Genomic DNA, 9,034 nt, shown 5'->3' with positions numbered 1-9,034 from the left:
AAGGTCCAGTTACAAGACCCTTTTACCTATTTGGGTTTAAAATTACAACAGGATTTGGTTTTTGTGCCCCGCATCCAGTTCCGCTTGGATTGCCTCCATACCCTTAATGATTTTCAAAAACTTCTAGGAGATATTCAATGGCTCAGACCCTATTTAAAAATACCTAATAATGTCCTTTCACCCCTCAATGACATTCTGTGAGGAGACCCTCTTACCCCCCGCGAGCTCACCCCTGCCACAGGAGATGCATTAAACCAAGTAGTGCAAGCCATTAGCCAATAGTTTTTCTCACAAATTTCTTACACTCTCCCCCTACTTTTTGTAGTTTTAGCCACACACATACACCCACTGGAGTTTTTTGGCAAAAATCCCTCATGCCCAATAAAAAAGGTCAACCTCTTTTCTGGGTCCATCTCCCCATTTCCTCATACAAAGTAATTGCAATATATTTGTCTCAGGTTGCTTCAATAATCATCAAGGCTCGTTTCCTTTCCCGCCAATATTTCGGAAAAGACGCCGATGTTGTAGTAGTGCCATATACCCGAGAACAGACCCAGTTCCTTCTCCAAACTTCTGATGAGTGGGGAATAGCCATGTCAGGATTTATGGGAACCATTGACAATCACCTCCCTGATGACCCCGTGTTACAGCTTGCCCAATCCTATTCCTTTATTTTTCCAAAAAATACAAAAAACAATCCCATTCCAAAGGCTGTTACAGTATTTACAGGTGGGTCATCCAGTGGGATGGCTGCCTTTGTGGCAGACAACCGTTCCCATGTTTTTAAAACATCTTATCAGTCGGCCCAGTTGGTTGAGCTGTAAGCCATACTTCAAGTCTTTACACAGTTTTCCAGTCAGGCTGTAAATATTTATACTGATAGTGCATATGTAGCTCACTCCATTCCGTTGCTTGAAACTTCTCTTTTCTTAAAACAACTTCCAACGCTACGCCCTTGTTTATACAAATTCAAAAGCTAATACGAGAAAGACAACAGCCCTTCTATTTGGAACATATTAGGACACACACAAGCCTATGAGGATCACTCTCAAAAGGTAATGCCCAGGCAGATGCTGCTACAAGGCTTACCTTCCCCATAATTGTGGGATCAGTGCAGGAAACTCAAAACTCAGAAGGTAATGCCCAGGCAGATGCTGCTACAAGGCTTACCTTCCCCATAATTGTGGGATCAGTGCAGGAAACTCAAAACTTGCATAGGTTGCATCACTTAAATGCTCAATCTCTCCGTTTGTTTTGTAAAATTTCACAAGAACAGGCTTGTGAAATAGTCAAAGAATGCTCCTCATGCGTTACAAGCCAACCTGTACCGCATTTGGGAGTCAATCCGCGTGGTCTTCTCCCTAATCAACTGTGGCAAATGGATGTCACACACTTCCCAAAATTTGGCAAACTTGTGGGGAGCAACTCGGACTATACTGTTACTGGAATTAAGACTTAGTCTATACATCTGCTCTCCCACAATATGGCGCTGGGAGAGGAGCAAACAGCTTCTACCCAGCTGCCTCTCACCAACTTGACAAGCTGCAGGAGCTGCTCCTGATTGGAGGAGAGCAGCATGCTCAGCGTGTGGGTAGCAGAGCACAGATTGGTGGAGAGGACTATATAGGAGGAGAGAGAGGGCATGGTGGTGTGGGTTGGTTGGAGAGTGCATTGGAGAGTTCGCGGGGAAGTTCGTTGCTTCGTTCTTTCTCATTTCTCTCTACTCATTCTTGCTTTGGGAGTTCGCTGTTTACTTATTCTTACTTTACTATAGAAAGGACTTGTAAAAAAGGGGAACAACAAGCGTCCGGTCTGGTGCGGCTCCTCCGCGTGCGGACGAGCAGCAAAACTAAAGTATCTCCATGTCTCTATAGACACCTACAGTGGCTTTATCTTTGCCTCCCCCCACACAGGAGAAGCTGCTAAGGATGTTATCTCGCATCTTATCACTGTTATATCTTAATGTTAGTCATCGCAAAGCACACCGGACACCGGAGTAAGGGAAAGGGTTTATTGGGGAACACCCTACAGACCGGAGTGAAGGGGCGGTGAAGGAAAAGAGAGAAGGAGACAGAGGGAGAAGAGAGGAGAGAAGCCAAGAGACCAGAGGAGGAAGCTAGAGAGAGGAACCGAAAGAGAGTAGGAGAGAAGGGCCAAGAGCCAAGAAACCAGAGGAGGAGGCTAGAGAGAGGAACCGAGAGAGAGCAGGAGAGAAGGGGCCAAGAGAGCACGTGTGCAGGAACAGGCCCTTTTAAAACTTTGTCTGAGGGCGGGCAGGGAAGCAGGAGCAGCCAATCCCATTAGGATGGGGGTGGAGCCTGGCTCAGGTAGCTGGGCCATTCGGCCAGTTGGCTACAACTGCGCCAGTTTCCTAACAATCACAGCCTTTTCTGTACTGGGAAAATCTGTTAAAATTAAAACAGATAATGGTCCTGCTTATGTCAGAACTAAATTTAAACAATTTTGTGAAGCACTCCACTATTTTTGTATGTACGGATAATTTAGCTTATATCATTTTACCAACAAATTGGACCAGTAGTTGCATGCACGCTATACTTTTTCCTGATGTAGAGATTATTGATGGAAATACCCCTATTCCTATCCCCTCCCTTGATTATATCGCAGGGAGACAAAAGCGAGCTATTCAATTTCTTCCTTTATTGGCCACGTTGGGAATTTCCACAGCTCTGGTTACAGGATCCACAGGGCTAGGGATTGCAGTCCAAAAATATAGAGAATTGTCTCAACAACTTATTAATGATGTACAAACCCTATCCACCACCATTTAGGACCTTCAAGATCAAATTGATTCCCTAGCGGAAGTGGTTTTACAAAATCGTAGAGGCTTAGACTTGCTTACCACCGAACAGGGAGGTATTTGCTTGGCTTTACAGGAAAAATGTTGTTTTTATACTAACAAATCCGGCATTGTTCGCGATAAAATCAAGACACTTCAAGAAGATCTGGAGCGTCGTCGACGTGCCATGGCTGAAAATCCCTTTTGGACGGGATGGAATGGACTGCTTCCCTATTTGCTACCACTTTTAGGCCCCATTGTTGGTTTGCTTGTCATACTCTCTGTAGGTCCTTGTCTTTTCAATAAGCTGATGACTTTTATCAAACAGCAAGTAGAAAATTTAGCAGCCAGACCAATTCAAATACATTACCAAAGTCTGGCCATGGAAGATCCCATGGAGAACGTTATCTCTCTCTCTGGCTGGTGAAGTCACGGTCCCTCCAACAACTGACTCTCCCCTTCGGTCTGCCTCTGCCCCAGTCGGGAGCCCAGGAAGGGACCCAGGCCTATCAATAAGACGAGCAGTAAGCCAATGACGGGCACCTTCCCGGAACCTCACCCACCTAAGACAGGAGTCCTTGGGGACTGGCAAGGATGTCCAGTGACGGGTAAGAGGTGATGGAGCTCCGGGTTGATTCCTAAGACAGGCACTGCTCGTTCATCACGCTTGGCCTAACCGGTAGCCATTTCTACTTAATTAATAAAAAAGGGGGATATGTCGGGGACCACGCAGCATGTGGCCTCTTAGTGGAAAACTAGTGAGGCAGGACTAGACAGCCCAGGCCGGATAGTACTGATAACGCAACCTTGTGTGACCTTGTGCCTTAAGACCTTGTAACCTTTCCCCTACTTGCACAAGCATTGCAGCTACAAGATAAGCTCCCCCTCCTTCCCCCCCCCCACGTCCTGCCCTCCTAAACTCCCCTCCTTCCCCCGCCCGACACCCTGCCTTTATGATATATGAGTGTGGTTGAAAAATAAAAATCGCAGCTTGATCAGGACTTGTCTTGCTGCCATCTTTGTGTCTCCTGTCCCTTTCATTTCTCCTTCTAGGTGCTCGGCCCCAGTTGCTGTCCCGCGGGACGGGACAGCTATCTATTTGTTTCTTTCCCTCTCTCTGTAACTCTGCTTTTCAAATAAATGGATAAATCTTTAAAGAGGCGGAGGAGGAAGAGGAGTGGTGAACTTTACATCCTTAGAGGAAGAGCGGGTTAAGCCCCACTTAGCCTGTCCTCAGCGAGTCAGTTGCCTGTTAACTCTTTCCAGCTCTCTATGAGTTTCGTTGTGATTGGTAACCACTCATAAACCTGCACATTTTTAACTGGACTCAGCGCTGTACCCACCCTTAATAAACGTATAAAACCACGCCAGTTTTTTACTGCTATCACCTGCAGTAAGACCAGCTGATTGAACTTCAACCATTTGTTTCCAACCAGACTGTAACTGTTTCAGCACAGTGTTTCAGAGAAGTGCTTCTTTGGTTCGGTTTTGCATTTTTACAGGAGCTTTGCTGTGCAGGGGCCCTGCTCATGACCTTCCCAAGAATCACCAAGGGGAAGGAAGGAATGGGCAGGTTGGTCCTCTCTGCCCGCCCTCCCCACAGTGTCCACGCATGGGCATGGACCAGAGGGACTGGGTGGCCAAGAATCCCCTTTGTGGAGGGCTGAGGACTGGTGGAGGCTGCCTGCTTGGCCAGGGCCGGCAGAGCCGGTGATCTGGACCCGAGTGCTTGAAAGCCCCACTGGCCAGCACCCGATGTCTGGGGCCAGAACGACCTCCTTCCAGGCCCGGGTGCCAGCGGCCTAGGGTCAGCGACCTGTTTTCAGTCTGCGGAGTGCAGAAAGGGCAGCGGGTCGCCGCTGGGCGGTTCCCAGGCCATCACCGGGCTGGAAGCACCTGCTCTAGGGCGCCCCTTCCCAAACCCGGCCAGCACAAGGACTGGCAGCGGAGCCCCAGAAATAAGGAAAAAATGATAATGACAAAAGAAGTGTGACCGAGAAGTGTTTGTGTTTAATTGTCCCTTGTGCTAAAAAGGCGTGGTTAGCCAAGGAAGAGGCTGCTGGGGCGCTGAGCTCCAGCGCGCACAGGGCCAAGGTGAATTCTCCCCGGCCTGCCATGGCCCAAGGGACCCCGGACCCCTAGATTCACCCAACCGTGGCCACGCTCACCCCGGGACCGCCGGGCACAGGCGGGGCCGGGACGCACGCGGGTAGCTCCGCCCGCCCGGGCGCCGGTTCCCATTCCTCTCCGCCCCACCCGGCGCACAGCGAGGTCTGCCTAATTCCCCCAGCGCAGCTGAGCGGGAGCCTCTCGCCTCGGGCCCGCAGGACGCGCGGCGCTGCAGGTGCAGCCCAGGGGCAGCGCGCGGGTGAGTCGGCTCCAGCCGCTGCAAGAGAGCCGGTGGGGGGCGGGAGCGAAGGGGATGGCGGTTGTCTCCATCCCTTCCTCGGCTGGAGCCGGGAAAATCGCAGGTGCCAGAGCTTGGCCGGAGGGCTGAGGGTGGAGGGTGGGCTGGGGCCCTCACATTGTCGCTGCCCTGAGCCCAGGGGCGCTGTGAGGCTCGCGGTGGCATTTCCCTGGGAAGGGAGGCTGCGGTGTGCAGCCTCCGCAGAGCGCCTGGGCCGGAATCCTTTCCTGCCACTGCTGGCGTTCTGAGGTGCTCCTGTAAGTCGACCTCACTTTCCCTGCAATGAAACCAGTAGCATAATGCTCACTGCCAGGCCAAACGACGCAGCCAAGCGCTGAGTGGAGCCTGTCACTGCGGCCGGGAGGAGTGTCCCTTTCTGGCTCTGGCGCTGCCCTCATGGCCAGGCCTGCCCTCCCAGGGGGAGAGGGTGGTCTCCCAGCTGGGGTCCTTCGCCGGGCGCGCACAGTGCGACAGGGGCCCTGCTGCTTTCCTTAAGGAGGACGTCCCTCGTCTTCCTCTCAAACAGCGCCCTCCACCCACACCCCTTCACCTAGGAAAACCTGAAGCCGCTCAGAATCAGTAACACCCGGGATCTTCCTGCTACCAGGCAGAGTTCCCGTTTTGCGCATTGGAACTGCGTAGTGACCAGGGCTAAATCATGTGCCCGGGCAATGAAAATGCTTTGCTGTCTCCCTCTGTCCTTACAAGTGTGTAGTGCTGGGCAGTAATGCCGTCCCCTGGCGGTCACGGGAGGACCAGGGGCCGAGGGGAGGACGAAGCTGCACCCGCGAAACGGGAGGGGGAGCCGCTCGCACTCTGTGCGCCGGGGCCGCCCGGAGCTGCGGACGAGGGAGCCCCGGCGCGCGGAGCCTAAGGAGAAGCGCTGGGTTGTGTGCGGGGGCCTCTTCCTCCCCGCAGTTTTCAGACCCTCTCCAAACGCCCGCGAAGGGGCCGTGCCCTCTCCGTAAGCAGCGACCCCCGGGCTCGGTCAGGGAGTTGAAATTCCAAGGTCACATGTCCCAGGTCTGGCCGAGCTTGGGGGTGCCGAGCCGTGCGGCGCTCGCTCACTGCACTGCAGCGCCGGCTCGCGGCTGCGCACAGCCCCCGCGCGGGAGAGACTGCGGCGGCCGAGTGGTCGCGGCCTGCGCCCCCGGCGCGGCGGCTTCCGCATGGCAGCGCTCCTGCCTCCCAGACTGTCTCTCCCAGCCCGCCCTGCACATTCCCCCGCATGCACGCCTGCGGGTCTCCTGGGCTGTCGCACTCAATCCCTGCCTGCGCTGCAGCTGCAGTCCAGCCTCCGCGGTCCCGCGACCGTCTCTTTTATCCAAAAGCCTTCCGCAGCCCTGCCCTGCCCTGCCCTGCCCTGCCCTGCCCTGCCCTGCCCTGCTGGACAACGTACCTGGGCATTTGGGCCCTCGCGCGACCCTCACCCAGACAGATCCACGTGTCTTTTGCACGAAAAGGCATCGCGATTGGGTGTAGACGAGTAGCTGTCACGCCCCTTGGTGCTGTCGCGGCTTCCTGGGGGCTCCCTTAGAGGGGCGGCCGTTATACCGGCTCTGGGCCGGGGAGCTGCCGAGTGGGCAGCGGACCAGCCTTGCACTATGGAACTCTCACACTTGCTTTGGCCACGACCCTGGCCTCCTTGCTCGCCACCTCCTCCGTGATCCCCACCACCGCCCCGTTCTTCCTTGCCAGGCCGTCAAGGCTGGACTGGAAGGGTTGAGATGGACTCGAATGGACCCCAGCCCTGGGGACCTCAGCTAGGCGGGGCGGAGAAGGCTCGGACACGGCTCATGGCTGGCGGCTGGCGTGGCGCAGAACTCTGCGCAGCGCCCTCCCGGGCAGGTGCAAGAAGAGCTTCTAGGGGCCGGGCAGCCAAAGCTAAACGAACTGTGAAAGCAATCAGTTATGTTTGCCCTTTAGAAAAGAAAACAAAACTGTATTCACAGCAGCTCTGAGGTAGGGGCTCATTTAGCCCTGGGGCTTGGGGTGGTGAAGCGCTGTTGACCACGAGCCTGGACTTGAGACCTGGTTTTCTTGACGGCCCCGCTGGCGCCGGGCAAAGGAAACAACGAGGGCAAAGAGGCTACGGGTGAGCGGGGGTGCAAAATAGTGGGGTCGAGGGGTACAGACAATCACGGCTGCCGGCTCCGCTCGCAGAGGCTGGGCGGGAGCGTTGCCTCTTAAGCCGGTCAGGAATGCAGACTAGGGTTCCAGTGTGGTGAGGGGCTGGCCCCGACCGGGAAGTTGACCCGGGGCCTGGGGCGGTCCGCTAGGAAGCAAGCGCAGCTAGCCGGAGGGGGACGCGGAGAGGAGGCGGCCCCCGCCCCCTCGGCCCCTCCACGTCTTGCTTCTCGGGCACCCGTTGAAAAGAAGTCCCCTTGCAGCACACGCTGGTTAATAAAGGAGGGGGCTGTTTGCAGGCGGGGGCTCCGGCCACCTAAAGTCCCTGCACGCAGCCTCCCCGGGCCTGAGGAGCCGCGGGCGGCCGTGTGTACCCAGTCTCCCGTGCTGACAGCGAAGGATGAAGAATGATTAAAAGCAAAGTTGGTGTCACATTCTGGAGGTGTCAGAAGGTAGATGACCCCGGGGTTTTCGGACTGGGTACCTGGACGTGGTGTTCTTGCAGGCCACATGCCCATGAGACCGGCCTGCCCCACAGGTTTTACACTAAGGTCCCAAGTCCAACTTGCCCATGCTCCAGTACAGGGCTGCCGTCAGCTCTGGACCCAACTTCAGGGCTGGGCAGAGGGTGCCCCCGGCCCCTCACCCTGGGCAGATGTCTCCAACCACTGTGGCGACCTCCAAGCTGCTCACAATACTCTTGGGCTCATCTGTGCAAAGTGCTTCTTTTTCATTCTCCCCCAAATCATGATCAGAAAGTCCCACTGACCAAGTAATGAGCATACTTCAAAATGTTTGTGAAAAAGTAAGCTTGAAAGGCAATTTTATTTTGTTGCAAAAAAGCTAAAATTCTTGCATATGAGGAGTCTTCAAATAATTCATGGAAATGCATATTATGGGAAAACTACCCATGGGTTTCAAAATCTTTCACACCAAAGTAAACTCTGTTGATTCTTTTTTCCATGAACTTTTTTAATCCCCTTACGTACAATTTCACTGAAATAATTAGACATGGCTTAAACTAGTTTAGCTTTTCTCATCCTGTCTTCTCTCTCAACATAGCTATTTCTAATGCCAACCTTATGCCAGCCTGCATCTATATAATAAACAGAAATGCAAGCCTGTATTTCCCAAGAATATCAAGCTGTTAGTGTTTTTCTCATAGGAAGTGAGTGCAATTTCTCCCCCCCCTTTTTTTTTCCTATTACAATCTTCATTTGTTCCTATAAATAAAAAAGCAATGAAGGTTGCTAAAAAGGACACAAGTGGAGATTTGCCCCTCAATTATAAACAGTTATAGGTTGCTGAGAATACCTACAATGCTGGATAAATTAATAAGCAGGCTACTGAAAAGTAACAGCCAGGCATGAGGGCAGGACTGTGAGAGGCTACAGACACCCAGGCAGATCTGGACTTACTGCGGGAACCTGGGCATCAGTTTCTGTGGCCTCTGGGGACTGCAGGAGGGAGGGGGGTGAGTGCCCTCCCAGAAGGGGGCCTGCCAGGAGACTGCCCTGCACTGGGGCTCTGGAGGACCACAGCCTCCGCGTGAGGTGGCCTAAACTCTTCCATGCCAGACTGCAAGGAGCACTGCCTTTCTTGCATCCTGTGCTGATCTGAGGTGGGGGAGAAGGACCTCGCTCACACAGGCTTTCAGCCTGAATTCACATAAGCAGGCCTCCCCAAAGGAAAAACCAAAAGAC

The sequence above is a fragment of the Oryctolagus cuniculus genome, chromosome 4 (genome assembly GCF_051225735.1).
Source record: "Oryctolagus cuniculus isolate XC-2025 breed Fujian yellow rabbit chromosome 4, ASM5122573v1, whole genome shotgun sequence".
NCBI lineage: Eukaryota > Metazoa > Chordata > Mammalia > Lagomorpha > Leporidae > Oryctolagus > Oryctolagus cuniculus.
This window is presented reverse-complemented; position numbering follows the sequence as displayed.